Here is a 7,582-nt window from a genome sequence, read left to right as displayed (position 1 = left end):
ACACGAGCAAAGTCTGTCCTGGTAGGGAACTCCTCTCAACCTGCCATCCAACACTGCAGAAGGAAAAACGTTTAGTCTGGCTTTGGTGAAAAGCCTTCGATAATTTGGTACTTTCTGGTTTTTAATGTAAGATGTTAATTTAAAGACATGCCCATATCGTACTCCTACTGCCAGCGGACTACAGACTTTGTGTGATTGAGATCGCAAGTCACTGTACATTATCCTATTCTTATTTCAGTTTGTATCCTTCCCTTCATAAGAAGCTTGTTTTGCAACACTTTTTCCTCCCCTGGGGGAAGGCATGCACAGTTTCGCTGTTGCAACAGCCATGCATTTACTCACGCTGCAGGCCGAAGCCATGTCGTTGGGGTGGCCATTAGGAAAAGCCTTGGCAAGGAAATGCACCGGGGGGGGGCTGTCTTACCCACCCAATCCCATGCCACCCATTTTTCTCATGTGCTCACTGGGGCATGGAGTTGCTTTGTCCAGAGGGGGATTTGCATTTGCGGGATCGCCAACTGTTTTAAAAGCAGTGGGTTTCTTGAGAGCCGCAGTGGCTATTGAATCTTTTACACTGCTGCTCCTTTGTTGCAGCTGAGAACCTGTTTGTTGCTGTACAGAGAAGAACCAGCAGCTTCTGTAGAACTTGACCAGCTTTCTTTCTATAATAATAACAACAAATTTGTACAAAGAGAACCCAGTGGGCTGTAAAATGCCGTGCATTGAGCTCAAGAGCAGCTGTTACCCAGGAAAATCAGGCTCAAGCTGGTCTCTGACCGTAATAATAAATTATTATAATAATAAGAAACTCAGGTTCTTCCACACGTCCTTTTCTGCTGCATTTCTAGGAAACAGGTCTGGGTTTTCCGTGTATGTGTGTCCCACACCTTCCCTGGGAAAACCTGTGTTTTACCACTGAATCAGAGCAACTGGCAATTTCCAAAGGCTGCCTAATCGGCAGAACTGGCAGGTAAGTTCATACAGTTGCAAAGAGTGCACAGTAGGTTAGACCATAAAGCAAATTTGCCAAGAGGCCACTTGTGAGTTGCTGAAAGCATCAACATGTTCTTCTGCTCTGGTGACCGAATAGCTAATTCTGTGCTATGCATGGCTAATAAATGACTGAAAATATAAAATAAAAGCACCAACCAAGCAATTCTTATTGGCACCTTTAAAAAAGGGGAGGGGGAAGGGACAATTTGTAGGATACTTTTAACAGCTTGGATGTTTTAGAAAATAAATTACTGCAGGCCATATAGGTGCGAGTTTTATAAAATTGCTAGTGTGTGTGTGTTCCCCTCCCCTCCAAATTATCACTGCAGGTTCCTGATTGTGAACAGCAATTTTCTCTCTGCCCCTGTCTAACCCTGATTCAAGTGTGTGAAGCTGCGGTGGAGTCTACCACAGTTCAGAGCCAGTTCTTCTCTTTTGCTACAGATGAAGCCATAGAATAGAAAGCATTCCAGTTGCAAAGTGCTGACCCAGTGATTTCTCAGGACACACGGTGAGGCTGGTGCCCAAATGCACCCTACATTCGGTTGCTCCCTGGGCCAGAAGTGAGGAACAATATTATGTACAGGAAGGATGCTAGGAAGTTATTTGATACATGGTGGTTGTGTGCTACTGGTCAGCAAAAGCCATTCGTGCAGCAGCTATGAATGCCTTTTTTTCTGACTAGACAGGAGAGTGGTTCTGTGGTTTAAAACATATCTATACTGCTCTGAGGTAAAAAAAAACATCCAGGGCAGTTTAAAACTTATAGAATTAAGTCAAAACAAATCCACACAGCAATTGGCAATGTTAAAAGGTAGCACTTTAAGCACACAGAGAAGGAGGGGGGGGACCAGTAACACAACCTTTCCTGACCATTGTTTCAAAAGCTTCACCTGGTCTGTTCCTTAAAGGTAAAAGGACCCCTGACGATTAGGTCCAGTCACGGACGACACTGGGGTTGCAGCGCTCATCACGCTTTATTGGCCGAGGGAGCTGGCGTACAGCTTCCGGGTCACGTGGCCAGCATGACTAAGCCGCTGCTGGTGAACCAGAGCAGCGCACAGAAACACTGTTTACCTTCCCGTCGGAGTGGTACCTATTTATCTACTTTCACTTTTACGTGCTTTTGAACTGCTAGGTTGGCAGGAGCAGGGACCAAGGAACGGGAGCTCACCCCGTCGCTGGGATTCAAACCACCAACCTTCTGATCGGCAAGTCCTAGACTCTGTGGTTTAACCCACAGCGCCACCTGCGTCCCTTAGGTCTGTTCCTTAGCAGAATTCAAAATGCCAGTGCTACTTTCACATCAACTTGCCTCTTTAAGATCTTAAAAGAGGCCCATTTTCCAATTCCTCCATCCCCTGCAAGTGGTGACAGACCTTTTGGTGGTGGCCACTTGTCTCTTTTACCTTCAAGGGGATTTTCATTCTGTAATGGTGTCCTTCAGATGTTTTGAGCTACACCGTGGCTGTGCTGGCTGGGGTTGATGGGGAGTTTTAGTCCAAAAGACTAAAAACTACTCCAAGAGGTTCCTATCCTCATTCCCAGCTGAGAGTCACAGTTTAGGAGAGTCCTTTAGTAAGCTGAAAGGTTCGAATATCTCTGCAGAAGGTGGAAGCAAACCAATACTCTTCAACTGGTCCAGATGGGAATGCTTCTGACTGGCTAGCCTTTCCCTGATGTAGAAGCACAAGGAAGCTCCCTTGTACCGAGGCAGGTTCAATCGCCGTACGGTACAACTGCACTTTTGCAGAGAGTTGGACTACATGCTCCTCAAGGTCCCTTCCAACACTACAATTCTATTCAGGGAAGGGCCATAGCAAAGTGGTGGAGCATCAGTTTTTCCTGAAGAAAGTCCTGGGTTCATTTCCTGGCATCTCCCAAGTAGACGGAGGTGTGTGTGTGTGTGGATCCAGTCAGAAAACCATGGAGTGCTGCTGCCAGACCACTGCCAGATGGACCAATGGTCAGCTTTCTATATGTACCATTGGTCCACCTAGCTCATAACGACAAAACGGGATAATCTTACCTTTTCCGCCTTTGATTTTGTAGACGAAATTTATACACGATGCAGAATAATTGCTTGAGAATGCTAATCCCAGGGCGATTAGCTTCAGTCTCAAAAACAGCAGGGGCTGGAGGGGGGCCCAGTCAGCCCTTCCATGGGTTAATAATGTCTGTGGATTATTAAAGCGCTGTAATCCCCATGGTTAGGAAAGGGGAGGGAGGTTGGCTATATCAGCTCTATAATCTCTCCCTGACTGGGAAGGCTCCCCAGAGAACTCTTCCCGTAAGCTCCACTGATCGTTCTAGTGCATTCCCCCTGCAGCACGGAGAGAGTCTTAGCGTGGGATCCTTGCTGCTAAAGACAATATGAGAGGCATCGGTTACAAGCTGTCACAACTCTATTGGCGTCACAAGATGCTCTGTAGGCACCTCCCCGCAAAATGCCCCATCTAGGAATGTGGCTGCCCCACTGAACAATGATGGCTGGCCAACTGGCTGATAATAGATAAATGCAACTCTGTGGTGCAAAAGGGCTGAGAGATCTGGCATCTATTGAGAGTCCACTATAGGTGGGTGGAGAGGCAGTAGGTAACATACATTCTTCTAAAAAAATAACAAAAGTTTGACAGTTTTCTTTGGGGCCATAACAAATGTGACAGTAATCACACAATTAGTACCGGTAATTGTGAATAAGTTATTACAATTAACAATATAATTTTAATGATTACAAACAATAATTAGTAATTGTATCATTTTAAAATAAAAAATAAATAGCATCAGTATGCATATTTGAATCCATATCATTTATATTTTATTAAGGTGATTTCAGTTAAAAGAAATAAGAGTGATACAGAAAAAAGGGAAAGTGAGAGGGAGAATAACAACAAGGATACAGTGGTACCTCTGGTTACGTACTTAATTAGTTCCGGAGGTCCGTTCTTAAAATGAAACTGTTCTTAACCTGAGACACCACTTTAGCTAATGGGGCCTCCCACTGCTGCTGCGCCACTGCCGCACAATTTCTGTTCTCATCCTGAAGCAAAGTTCTTAACCCAAGGTAATATTTCTGGGTTAGCGGAGTCTGTAACCTGAAGCATATTTAACATGAAGCGTATGTAACCCGAGGTACCACTGTACTTATAAAAGCAAAAATATACAAAAAAGAGCAATATATGATATTCCCATGCATTCCTGTATAAAGTGGTATAGTGTTATTGTCCTAGTGCTTATGTAAATGTTAATAGCCTGCTACATGTTGTATAAACTCATTCCAAATGTTATCGTATTTATCCATACAGATCAGTTCATAAACTGCCAGGGATGTCGTATCACAAGTCCATTGATTGAAGGGTATCATATCTTTATTTTTCCAATTCCTCAATATCAATCTCTTGGCCACCATTAGGGCACGGAAAATCCATTTCCGTTGTCCTGTTGATAATTTCCATATTTGAATCCATATCATGAGTGCAGCAGGGAAGACTGGGTTTAACAATTTCCCCCATAACATCCGTGGCCCCAATCTGGGTTTTCTGTCTCCTTGCCCCCCACACACATTGCTGCTATTTTGATCAGGAGAAAAGCTCTCTGTAGAGAGTAGCCAAATGCCAAATGCCCTTGTTCCAGAAGCAGATGATCTCTATTTGTAGAAAATGCATTTCTGCCAGATTAAGCACAGCAAGACAGATGGCTTTCAATGGGTGCGAATAAACCGTAGGATAAAAAGCACAAAGATCCCTGATGCATTTGACTGGACAAGAGTATACACAGAGTGCTCCCAACAAAGCCTACATTCCTGTGCATGCTTTACCTGCATGTAAGCCCCACTGAAGACAGTGGAACTTCTTTTTGAGTAATGGAATGTGCATAGGATTGTCCTAGAAGCTGCATAGCTTGCAGCAGGGAAAACCTATAAGGGTCATGTTCCTCAGATGATGAGGTCTGTGCAATCTTATGGATAGGTTTTGTGGACTTTCAGTCTGCAAGTGCAATGCATCGGTTTGTTTTGGCGTGGGCCAAACCATTTGTATTCTTGCTGTGTTGATCTAGGGTGGTGGTGTCTCTTAATTGCAACTGTAGTCTTGTTAACCACTCTTGCCCAACAATAAATCTGAGCTGGCTGGCTGACGTTTAGTGGGGGAGCTGGGCAGTCCTGAGGGATGTTTTATTGATAAGTAGACAGGGTAACTCTGGATGGTGGTCCACGAAGTTTTACTCAGAGTAGACCTACTGAAATTAATGCATCCAACTTAGGGCTCATCCTGCTTTTTGCCCCCTGCTTTCTAGGCACAGGTCTGCGCTTTAAAGCACAGTGTCCGAGTGCTGTTTTTCTTTTTACCCAGTGCTTTCCCCACAAAAACTTGCTCCTTAACACTGAAATCAGAACAAATGGCAATTCAGCATTGTTCCATGAAGAAATCCCACTCACATATTGTCACCAAGTGACAGTCCACTAGCCACAGAGTGACCAACAGGGTTTCCACAGAAGATCTTCAGTCTTGGCTTCGTCTCTGTGCTCTGGAAGTTGGTCTGCTAGGTACTTTGTTTTGCAAGTCCCATGCTGTGGAGAACTCTCCCAGCAGAAATGAAGCAGGCATCCTTGCTTTTGACTTTCAAGCATCTCTCTGAGACTTTTTTGTGTGCCCCAAATATTTTGCAGCTGCTTTCATATTTTTTTATATATAAATTAGTCATTAATCATGGCATTATTTGTCCTCCCCTTGCCTTAAAGTAGCACCTCCTGGGAGCTGGAACACACATCTTGCTCCACGGCTGCCACCTTGTGGCATGTGCTTGGCCCATATTTATAAAGGCCTCTTTGATACTATGCACTGAAAGCAGTATCGTACCACTTTAAACCACCGTGGCTCCTTGCAAAGAATTCTGGGAACTGTAGTTTGTTAAGGGTGCTGAGAGTTGTTAGGAGACCCTTTTTCCCCCTGCACAGAGCTGAAATTCTCAGAGTGGTTGAACAGTCAATCCCACTTCCTGGGGAAACTCTACTTCTCAAGATTCTTTTGGGGGAAGCCATCTCTCGAGTGGCATTTTGGCAAATGCAAGTAGATGTGGAGGAGGAGAAGAAAAAGAAGAAGAAGAAGAGTTTGGATTTGATATCCCGCTTTATCACTACCCGAAGGAGCCTCAAAGCGGCTAACATTCTCCTTTCCCTTCCTCCCCCACAACAAACACTCTGTGAGGTGAGTGAGGCTGAGAGACTTCAGAGAAGTGTGACTGGCCCAAGGTCACCCAGCAGCTGCATGTGAAGGAGCAGAGACGCGAACCTGGTTCACTAGATTACGAGTCCATGGCTCCTAACCACTACACCACACCGGCTCTCAGGAGTAAGGAATCTTTGGTGGTTCCCAAATCTACTGGTTGCAGAAACATGACAAATGGGCTTTCCAGGCCACTAACTGTGGGACCTGAGTATAGCAGCAGTGTTGGATTTTTTTTAGGGAATTCGCTTCTGGGTCAGGAGATGGCATCAACAAGTGAGCCTATTCAGCCTGGTACAAACAGATTGCTCCCTACTGCCTCTACAAACCTGTTTCTTATCTGGATTTGTAGCCATTTGGGGTTGCTATTTACCCAATTAAATATCTGTTTCTGCAATTTGCTGCTGCTTCAGTTTAGTGAGCCAGGACAAGCCCAGTTTAGTGGGGATGTTCTGAGTCTTCGGTTAGCAAGCATCTCACTCCAGGGAGCTCACAGGACTCTGCTAAGCAGGAGAGGGTGCACAGGGGTGAGAGCATCAACTGTCCAGGGCCATTTTCCTATTCCTGAGGATTGCTGTGACGGAAAGTGCCAAGTAGACCAGAGGTTGGTTGGTGGTGCAATGTCGTGGAATCCCACCAGAGAGATGTGGCTTACAAAGTACTGGGCCGGAGCCTCGTTCTGATTAGCCAGAAGGGGGTGGAGACAAGCACTTTGTGAGGGAAAAAGAAAAGGCAGCTGAGAGTTTTTGGTTCTTGGGGTTCAAGAGGGATAAGAGTATAGCTTCTGAGCTGTGTGTGTGTAATTCGCCCTGAGGAAATATCTACAGCCAGAGAAAGAAGCCTCTAAGCTTAAAGTGAAAGATAGTGCCTTTTAATAGTATACAGACAAGTGAGAATTGGGAAGCTGAATTTGAGGCAGGAGAAGTGGAGTTGTGAGGCAACACTTTACTTGGGTCTCCATTCAGCCTGAGGGGGGGATAGATTTTCTGGAGAAAATCTTAAGTTGTTTATTTAACATCTTGTTCAGAATTGGAAGCCTGTGACAACCACTGAGTGAGTGAGTGAGTGAAAACACACACACACACACACACACACACACACACACACACACACACACACTTTCTTGAAAGAATTCTATTTCCCAACACAGCGTTCGTTTTACCAATTTTGTTGTAAAATTATTATTTTTTCCCTGCTTAAGTTCCCTATGTCTCCAAGCACCCGTTTCTTAAAAAGCAAAAATATCCAGTAAGTAGTAAGAGGAGGCACACCCCAGAGCTTTAACATCATTTCCTTCTGCAACACAACCCATGACTGTAGAAATTCTGTTTTCTATATAAATTTATTTATTTGGTTTTTCAAATTAA

General features: G+C 44.6%; 1 long non-coding RNA gene across 1 annotated transcript; it reads left to right on the top strand.

Annotated features, from left to right (window-relative positions):
• Nucleotides 1–1,711: 1,711 nt before the first annotated feature.
• LOC310755475 lies at nucleotides 1,712–3,871 on the top strand. The gene is made up of 2 exons (XR_014544388.1): nucleotides 1,712–1,889; nucleotides 2,256–3,871. It is a non-coding gene; the product is annotated as an uncharacterized lncRNA (long non-coding RNA).
• Nucleotides 3,872–7,582: the final 3,711 nt, after the last annotated feature.

The sequence above is a fragment of the Podarcis filfolensis genome, assembly GCF_964270895.1.
Source record: "Podarcis filfolensis genome assembly, chromosome: 2".
Lineage (NCBI taxonomy): Eukaryota > Metazoa > Chordata > Lepidosauria > Squamata > Lacertidae > Podarcis > Podarcis filfolensis.
This window is presented reverse-complemented; position numbering and strand designations above follow the sequence as displayed.